Source organism: Rhinoderma darwinii, chromosome 7 (genome assembly GCF_050947455.1).
Source record: "Rhinoderma darwinii isolate aRhiDar2 chromosome 7, aRhiDar2.hap1, whole genome shotgun sequence".
NCBI classification, from domain to species: Eukaryota; Metazoa; Chordata; class Amphibia; order Anura; family Rhinodermatidae; genus Rhinoderma; species Rhinoderma darwinii.
Window position 1 is genome coordinate 135,187,775 of NC_134693.1, and position 10,315 is coordinate 135,198,089.

The window sequence follows — 10,315 nt, forward strand, 5'->3', positions numbered from 1 at the left end:
ACCTATCCACCAAGGTGCCCCATAGTGACCCCCAAGCGGCCTTAATTTGCCATGACCATGATGAGCATATGTATATGATCGGAGCGTGTCCAAAACCCGGACCCCGCACCTATCCGCCACTTCGGCTGCCTTCGTGCACTGGATGTTTGGAACGGTATGCAGTAGTTGGAGCCGGAAGAAGATGGCTCCGACCACTGAATAGCGGCCTTTCGGCAGAACTGCAGCTCTGCCTACTATTCACTTGAATACAGTACTGCAGCTTGGCTGCATTTTGTGACGGAATCAATAGCGCAGTGTTCCGTCGAAAAAGCGGAAACCTCCCGGAATGGTGACAAACGGAAACCATTAGCAATGTTTCCGTCACCATTGATATCAATGGTGATGCAAATGGAAGCTAAGGTTTCCGTTTGACTTTCCGTTGAGGGGTTCCACGACGGAAACCTCAGATGGAACCCCTGAACGGAAAGCTAACGCTGATGTGAACAGGCCGTAACAGGCGCATCTTACTCCAGTGGGCTTCTGTTTAAGACTGGCGTCTATGAAATACCAGCCTAAGTGAATTTCTTCCAATGAGTCTTACAGTGTGAATGTTACCAATAGTGTAACTACTAGGGTAGTAGACTTAGCACCTATTATAGGGCCCAACAGCTAGAGAGATAAGGGCCCATACAGACTAAAGGTACTTTTACACTGGCCCATTTTGGCTGGCACAACGAGCGCCGATCAACGAGACAGCTTTCACAAGGAGCTATGTATGGGGACGAGCACTCGTTGCTACGATCGCTCGTCCCCATCCATTTGTATCATGTCGCAGTGCGTCTCCCTGTTTACTCAGGGAGATGTGCTGCCGACAACGATAAGATTTCGACATTTAAATCGATACGATTAGCAGATGATCGAGCGTTTGCTCGTTCAACTGGTGATCGCTGCCCTGTTTACACAGGGCAATTATCGGGAACGAGCGATCTTTGAACGCTTGTTTGTCCGATAATTGGACAGTGTAAAAGGGCCATTAGTTAAAGATGCCATAGGGCTAAGGTACAGATCCTGAAAACGAGCTGGAGTCCAGATGATGTAGTAGGGTTGAAAAAAATGGAAGGAAAAAGAAAGTAATTAGAACCTTTCCATTTCTCATTCTCAGTATCTGCTCATCATGGTCATGGTCATGGCAAATTAAGGCCCCTTGGGGTCACATTGGGGCCCCTTGGTCACTTTTATGCCACTGAATGTTACCTTGGAGTGCAGATCCAGTCCGGTAGTGGCACATAAGCTGAAAATAGTGACAACCACTCTGGGCCTATGACCTATGTCCCTTCCGTCACTCAGAGGAGAAAGAAGATCTTCAGGCTAGGAGACGTTGGATTTAACACTTTGGAAGCACTGAATGTGGCACAAGACTTTCATCATGTTGGCAAATCTCCTCGAGATGACCTGTCGTAATGCCAGCTGATACATGGACTAAAGACGTGCAGAGGTCTCTACGGGTCATCTTCCAGGATATGGTATCCTTTATTGCTTTCATCTACTATCTGTGTGTAAAATTTTACTGTGGGTCCTGCATTAGTCTTAGAGCAAGTTCTCACGGGTTTATTTTCCCCACATCTTCACATAAATTACATAAATTATGATTTCTTAGAACTGCTAGAATCTAAGACCGATGATCCAAAAATAGCAGGTCCATGCTGAATAAAACGTACAAAGTAACTACCACCAGGGGGCACTGCACCAGTGCTGCCACATACCCTAGAAAACAACAACAATTGGGTATGTATGTTGGCATAATAAAATGGTGAATTAAATAGATAAATTTGATCAGAACAAAAATAAACCACATACAAAGCTAAAAGCATTTAAAACAGAATCCTGGGGGCTACCACCGTGATAAGTGGCCAGACACAGGCCCCCACTAAACCACCAATCCCCTAGACACAAACTGCTAATACACAATGGACCACATGGTCTAAATACGAGGAATAAATAGATGAACAAAATGTTGCATCAGTACGATAGATATGTGTAACAATGTTACCAGTCTGGGGAAAGGGGACAGAATGCCCTATGTGTATTGCCACAATGTGGATTCTTCTTCTGGGGTCACAGGGGAAAGGGGCAGAATGCCCTATGTGTATCGCCACAATGTGGATTCTTCAGGATGACCCATGAAGAAGCCACGTTTTGGCGATACGCATAGGGCATTCTGCCCTTTTCCCCTGTGACCCCAGAAGAAGAAGCCACATTGTGGCGATACACATAGGGCATTCTGTCCCCTTTCCCCTGTGACCCCAGAATAAGAATCCACATTTTGGCGATACGCATGGGGCATTCTGTCCCCTTTCCCCAGACTGGTAACATTGTTACACATATCTATTGTATTGATGCAACATTTTGTTCATCTCTTTATTCCTCGTATTTAGACCATGTGGTCCATTGTGTATTAGCAGTTTGTGTCTAGGGGATCCTGTGTCTGGTCACTTATAATGGTGGTAGCCCCCAGGATTTTGTAGAGCATGTTTGTGACGTTTTAAAAGCTTTTAACTTTGTATGTGGTTTAATTTGTTCTAATAACATTGATCAATTTAATTCACCATAGTATCTTTATTATGCCAACATGCATACCCAATTGTTGCCGCTGAATCATACTTACCCACAATTGGGCAAATACTTTTTCTAGACATGATGGTTATGGCTCATTCACACGAACGTGAATCTCGTCCGTGTGACGGCCGGTAAAACAACAGCCATAACACGGACTCATGTATTTCAGTGGGGCCGTTCATACGACCGTTGTTTCAACGAAGCATCTGAACTGTCCGTTGAAAAACAGGAAATGTCCTATTTTACTGCGTGTCACGCATCCCTCAATAGACTCTTGTCTGTGGGGGATCTGTGACAACGCGTCCTGCACGGGTCAACCTCAGACGTGGAAAACGGCAGTGGGCTACGTTCGTGTGAATGCAGCCATAAAAACACACATCAAAATCATTGTCCTGCCGTGGCTCTGAAGACATATCTAAGAATACTAGATACCTGTGGTGGCGTTATAGAGGCTCTGACACTGGTTTAGTAATGCCCTATCTCCCAGATAATCTAATAGGCGCTGTGATGTTGATAATACTAGTGAAAATTGTGTCCCATAACGTTTATTATTTGAAAAGTTATTAACTTTTTCCTAAGTATGTAAATGAGCCTTTATTAGACAACCTGCAGGTAGCAGCGATTCTCCTGAGGTGGAGCCTCCTCACAGCCTCTGACGCTGTCCTATCAGCATGAATGATCACACTGTTGCTGGGCAGGGAAGGGGGAGAAGCTGTATGATGATTGGACAGCGTCACACAGAAAACATTGCACCGCCCAGAGTGAAAAGAAACAGTCCCCTCCTATTTGGCAAGTATAACCAAATTAGCATATTTAGAAAAATGCTCATAACTTAAAGTTTTTTTAAAAACAAATCACACTGTAGTTATCAGCAGCAAAGCGCCTATTAGTTAGGAGATTGTAATGACGGGGTAGGGAGACAGACAGGTGAGCCCTAATCTACCCGCCACTCAGTCCCTGCCTACTTGCAACGACCCGTCCTAGGAAACAAGCAGAGCAGAATCACAGGCAAAGGAGGAACAGGAAAGGCAGGTATAAATAGACAGTGGGCGGGAGCTAGCTCCGTCTGGCCAGGCTGTGATAGGCTCTCCCACTCCTAAGCCTGCCATCCTGAGTGGTGGAAGATGCAGTCAGTCTCACAGACATAGGAGCAGGTGCAGACTGATTACCCACGGGCGTCGAGACAGAAGCTGTGTCTGGCAGATCCTTTACAGAGATAGGGAATTAATAAACTGGTGACAGAGACTCTTTAAAGGGAAGGTGTCACGAAAAAAAAATTTTCATATGTTATTGCTTTTAGTATGTCATTAAAATAAATTTTATTTATTTGTGTTTTTGTGTTGTACTTTTTTCTTTTTTCTTTCTTATACTTCTCTATGGGGGCTGCCATTTTTTTTCCATCTCTGTATGTGTCGATTAACGACACATACAGAGATGGAATACGGCACATACATCCCCATAGAGAATGCGAACGGGAGCCGTTCCATTCACTATAGCGTACGCCGTCTGTGTGGGAACGGCGCATGCGCCGCTCCCACACAGTCCAAAAGGAAGGTCTTCGGCAGAGCGACATCCGGCGCCATTTTCATGTGGACCAGAAGCCGCTGCCGGACAGTAAGATGACGACTTCCGGTCGCGGCTTCCGTCCATATGTTCAGAAGCAAGGACTAGGAGCAGGTAAGTTATGTTTGTGTATGTGATGTGTGCGTATGTTTGTGTTATACTGTGTGATTATCACTGTATCTAATCCTCCTAACCTGTGCATTCGCTCAAAAAATGGCGACACACAGTGTAGGAGGTTTGAACATTCAACCCCCTCCTTTCTCCTGGTACTAGCCAGGATAAAGGAGGGGGGATTGTTTGAGCACACTAGAGCGAGTGTGTCTTCTCCAATGAGGTTGCTTTACCAAATGCCAATGCTGCAATTTTGGGAATTGCTCCCTCTAATGACCAGCACATGGAAATGTTATAAATTAGAATCGAATTTATAATATTTCCTGACTTGTGAAATAATTAAAAAAATTAGAACAATGTGTAATCATTTATATACCAACAGTTTAACTTAAAAAAATATATATATTTTTCTAGCGACACATTCCCTTTAAGTCGCTCCAGCTGAAATTTTTCCTCATGGGTCTCACCAGATTATGGGTAAGAAGACAAAGGATTGTCACGTTCTAAAATATTGCTTGACATCAACCGTGTAGCTGAGTGCTATATCTCCTATATTATATAATGCCTCAGCAGAAGGAAAAGCTAAGGGAAAACAGAAGGCGACAATGAGCACAGAGGAACGTTCTGCCCTAAATAAATAAGATAGGAAATCTGTGCCGCATCCTGAAGCATGATGGGAGGGACATTTAGTCAAATCCTTTAAAAAAAAGAAAAATATCTTGATTATCCTCCCATTAATCTTAATATCAGTTGTGACTGGGACTGCCCTTTAAAGTGATTGTCCACCTTTTAACACTATGTCATTTTTCAGGTCCAGCATCCTGTGCTGATTACATCTGTATAGGGGTCAGAGCTTCATTTTTCTGATACAGAGCTCTAAATTCCCTGCATAGACATAGAGTTACATAATAAAATTCTGGATGCTTGTAGCCACCACTAGGGGGAGCTTATGAGCTAATGTATACATTGAACTAAATTTTGAATCTGTATACAGTAAACTCCTGAGCTCCCCCTAGTGGTAGCTGCGGGCAGACAGAATTTTATCATGTATATCTATGGCTATATGGTGCAGATCAAAGCAGTTTACACAAGCAAGCACTGAACTGACATCGGATGATATGGGGACGGGTTCTCTTTAAGTTTGCATTGTTCGACAATTAATTGTTTCTTCTCTCACATTACCTCATTTCATTCTCTATAATCCTGGTAGATTTTCTAGAAAGCCTAGTGGTTAATTTGTCTCTGGGTGAAAGTAATTAACACTTCGAGGTTATAATCTATGCTTTAATGTAAAGCAAGCCGATCTCCATGTGGGGGTGTCACATCTGCACCCATTCATTGATGTTAATGGTTCCATGACTCATACGCACTGACAGACCCACCCAGAGGAAACTGGATGAGAGTTTCACAAGGCGTTTATTAGCAATGAGTATGAGGAATCCAGTCTAATTACATTACAAGGGAAAAAGGTCTATATACCATGGAAGCAGAGATATACATATGATATATACATAGATATCCGTTCAGTAGGGCATTATGTAATGCCGAGTTCTCCCTGTAGCCAGCTGGTCACATCTGTTCTGCTGAATGGACAATGCAATATTGATATTTCTCATGGAAATCCTCTCCCTCAGCTGTTTTCATGTTACGAGTAGAAATGTAATAAGATCTCAGCAAATTCTTGGATTTCCACGAACACGCAGGCAACGTTACAATTAAAGAGCGTTTCAAAATAAAAACAATCCCAAATGAAAGTCCAGAAGCCGTCTTCAAAAGGTAAAACTTGTTTTCAGCTCAGTAAAACAAGGTGACAACCCATATGGTCGCTATTATAGTTCCTATAGTTGTCACCCAGCTTATTTATTTATTTCAGTTACCTATATAGCGCCAACATATTACGCAGCGCTGTACAGAGTTCCGTTTTTTTTTTTTTACTGTCCCCATTGGGGCTCACAATCTAAATTTCCTATTGGTATGTTTTTGGGGTGTGGGAGGAAACAAGAGTACCCAGAGGAAACCCACGGAGAACATACAAACTCCATGCAGATGTTGTCCTTGGTTGGATTTGAACCCCAGCGCTGCAAGGCAATAGTGCTAACCACTGAGCCACCGTCCTGCCCTAAGCCACTGTGCTTTCCCGGATGCCTGAATGGTAAATATACCTAGTTATGTAGTGACTTGGGAGTCAATTAATATATAACTAGGCAGGTGTGTGATTCAGGAGTCTAAGAAAATCAGCCGACAACCCCTGTGGAACTGCAATTGTAAGGGTATGTTCACACGCTTACTAAAAAACGCCTGAAAATACGGAGCTGTTTTCAAGGGAAAACAGATCCTGATTTTCAGCCTTTTTTTAAGCAAACTCGCGTTTTTCGCTGCGTTTTTACAGCCGTTTTTGGAGCTGTTTTTCTATAGTCAATGAAAAATGGCTCCAACAACGGCTCAAGAAGTGATATGCACTTGTTTTTACGGGGCGTATTTCTATGCGCCATTTTTTCAAAAACACTCCGTAAAAAACGCCCCATCAGAACAACGCAGTTTTTCCCATTGTAATCAATGGGCAGATGTTTTGAAGCGTTCTGCTTCAGATTTTTCGGTCGTTTTTCGGCCGTTTATGGCCCGAAAAACGTCCGAAAGTAAGCCGTGTGAACATACCCTCAGGCCTCATGCACACGTCAAAATTCTGGTCAGTATTTTGCTTATGTATTTGGAAGCCAAAACGAGTAGTGGAACATAAACAGAGAAAACCTATAATGGAAAGATTTGCACCTCTTCCGTGTTTTGGACCCACTGGTTTTGGCTTCCAAATACTTTGGATCATTAGGGCTTGTCCACACGTAACGGAATTGCGGATGGAAAATACACAGCAGAATACAGTAGCAGCGAAGTGGGTGAGATTTAGCAAATCTCATCCACACGCTGCGTAAATTTTCCGACCAAAAATTCACCTGCGGTGCATATTTTTCGTACTGCAGCATGTCAATTCCTGCTCCGGAAAGTGACTGAATTGAGGAGTTTTTCAGAGGAGATGTCACCATCCCCCAAAATTTAGAAAAACGCTGCAAAATCCGTACCATTTTCTGCTGTAATTCCGTTACGTGTGGACAAGCCCTTACTCAGCTTTCCCAGAAGCAGATATGGCTGCTTGACAGTAAAGCATGATTCAAGAACTATTGATTTATTATAGAGGGCATGCCCTTTTAAATATTCTCAAACCCTTGCGAAAATTAAATAACACTTCGGGCAAAACTGATACTGTGTTATGTCTAGTGCAGGGCTTAAAGGGGTTTCCAGTTTAGAAAACCCATTGTCATACGCCCTATTAGAAATTTCTGAGGTAATAGAGGGGGGTCCCCTGTTCAAGATACTCCTCTCTTGGTCATAGTAGAGAGCAGTTGTAATGGGTGTTTTTCACTCTGGAGGACTTGTCCTGCATTACACAGCCAACCCATTAATATAAATGAACACTATGTAACGCTTTATTTCCCCCTGTGGGGGCACTGCAGGGAAAATGAACGCTTACTGTCACATTCCCCCAAAGATTACAGCTGATCGCTGGGGGTCCCAGTAGGGGGACACTTTGTAATAGGCATTGTTCAAAGTGGATAATCTATGACACAGAAATTCAAAGAACATTGAAGAAAAAATCTCTGTGTCACGCTCCACCCGCTCAGGCCCTGCAGTAGGCATAACACAATGTATTGGTTTTACCTGGAGTATTTCCTTAACACCCATTATTTGCCAATGTATTTCTGATTAAACAATATTATACACCAAGATGTTGATAGTTTGCAGGGCAAGTTAGAGGTAGTGGAAACTGGGCAATTTCCCAGTCTCCCCTTTTATTAGTGGGCCCAAAGGATGGATAACCCAGGAGCAAACTAAAAACAACCCAGTGTTATTTGTACAGCGGTGTTATTTGGGAAATGAATTGTACTATTATGTGGGCTCTTTAAGTATTACTTGTATACAGCATATTATTTGGGCACTACTATGTGGGCTGTATATGCCAAAATTAATTTGGCACTATATGGAGGTATAATAGTATTATGTGGGTTGAAATTGTATAAAAAAAACTGGCAATCAGGTGAGGCCTTTATAAAAATCAGTTTTTGATCACAGTAGGAGTGCAGAGGAAGCAGTTGCATTCGGACCCTTGTGCATGAGGGCCCCAAAGGCCCCTCTGCCACATAATAAGATACCATAATTATTGAATTGGGGCCTCCGAGCTTCAACTTACACCTCTATGATATGAAGCTGTGCCACCACCACATGCTGCTTATATGTAGTACCAGCCTATGGTGCAGCTATGGGGATGCAGAGGTAGCAGTCGCACCCGGGCCCTGGATCCTGAGGGGGCCCAAAAACCCCTCAGCCGCATAAGAAGACACCAGTATTATAAATTATATATGGTAGGTGTGGGCCCTGTTATAGATTTTGCATTAGGGCCCAGGAGCTTTAATTATGCCTCTGTGTAGTACTGGGGTGACACCTCTGCACCCCCTATAACTACACCAGTGACATTTGCAATTTCACATTCAATTTACTACTGAAAATGCCATTTGAAGATGAGGCTGCTGTGGACGTCAGGATTCAAGGGTTAAACCCAGTTGGCACCTAGTTCTGTGGGGTTGTGCAATGACTTAAGACCTGTAAACACTGCAGCTGCAGTAAGAACACTTGCCTAAAAGAGTGTTTATTCCAAGTCACCGCTTGAGTCACAGAATCGGGAAGATGGCAGAGAAGGAGCTTCAGGTTTTTTTACGAATTGCGTCCACGTCTGGTTTATTGTTGGGAGGCCAATAATTCCTTTTTCGGATCTTTCTTTAGTTCTAGAAGCATTGCTGGGACTATGACTGGCAGTTCTAGTGCTGGGGAGGGTGGAATAAAGTGATATCATACCTCCATGTATAATAATTGTGCCAATGCCAGGCTGTATTATACTCTGCTAGAGACTATCCCTATATACTAACACTGGGCTATCCCCACCAGCAGTCCAGGGGTTTAACTGGAAGTCATAGGGCCCCATAGCAAAGTCAGGAATGGGGCCCCTACTTGTTGGCCGTAAACTGAACTGTAGTAATGCAAGCAGCAGCATTAGGCTCTGTGTACATCTGCATTAGAGATACAGATTCCATCCGATTTGAGAGGAAAATAGTGCTGTCTGCAGCACTATTTTACTGTCAAAATGGCGGATACCTTGGCAGAACCTGATGGCTACCGGAAATTCCCGACGGAATGTGCTGCGGGTTCCAGATCGGATACGCTGCTCCGTCCTCAATAAGGATGGAGTCTGGACAGCAATAACATCCAGCAGACATTTGCTCACATGTTACAATTATCTGCATATAGTTCTGCCAATCGAACATGAAGTACATAAGTTATACTGACCAGGTATAAAATATTGTGTAAAGTCAGTGGCATGATCAAGGTCACAGAGGTATCCCACTTATATTCTAGTAATATGATTTATCTTCTTTGAATGATAAAGATTAAAGATAATATATTCTTCAGGTTCAGGTGAATGTAGAAGTAATACTTTGTGTAGATTAAGGCTTTGTTCACATCTGCGCCAGGGTCCCGTTCCGACGTTCCGTCTGAGTTTTCCGTCAGAACGGGATCCTGACTGACACAAACGGAGGTTTCCGTTTCCATCACCATTGTATTCAATGATAACGGATCCGGTGCAAATGGTTTCCGACAGAACCCTTGCACAACGGAGACAAACGGAAACCATTGGCACCGGATCCGTCACCATTGAAATCAATGGTAATGGAAACGGAAACCTATGGTTTCCGTTTGTGTCAGTCAGGGCTCTGTTCTGACGGAAAACTCAGATAGAACGTCGGAACGGAGCCCTGACGCAGATGTGAATGAAGCCTAATACATGATTTATGAAATCAAATAGTAGCACAAATCGAATACATATTTAATAGGATATCTCAGGCCGATTATCAGTCTTATTACACTGGCAGACATTTGGTGCTTGTGTAGATTGATCTACATGGAGGATTCATCGTAAGCGTGGGGATGAACGAGCGTTAAT

The 10,315-nt window shown here is 43.3% G+C and overlaps 1 long non-coding RNA gene across 1 annotated transcript in view; it reads left to right on the forward strand.

The window, feature by feature from the left end:
- LOC142657392 (uncharacterized) overlaps positions 1-1,567 on the forward strand; it is a 94,601-nt gene extending 93,034 nt beyond the window's left edge. Inside the window, exon 4 of the long non-coding RNA XR_012849918.1 lies at positions 1,327-1,567. This is a non-coding gene — a long non-coding RNA (uncharacterized LOC142657392). The remainder of the gene's footprint in view (positions 1-1,326) is intronic.
- Positions 1,568-10,315: the final 8,748 nt, after the last annotated feature.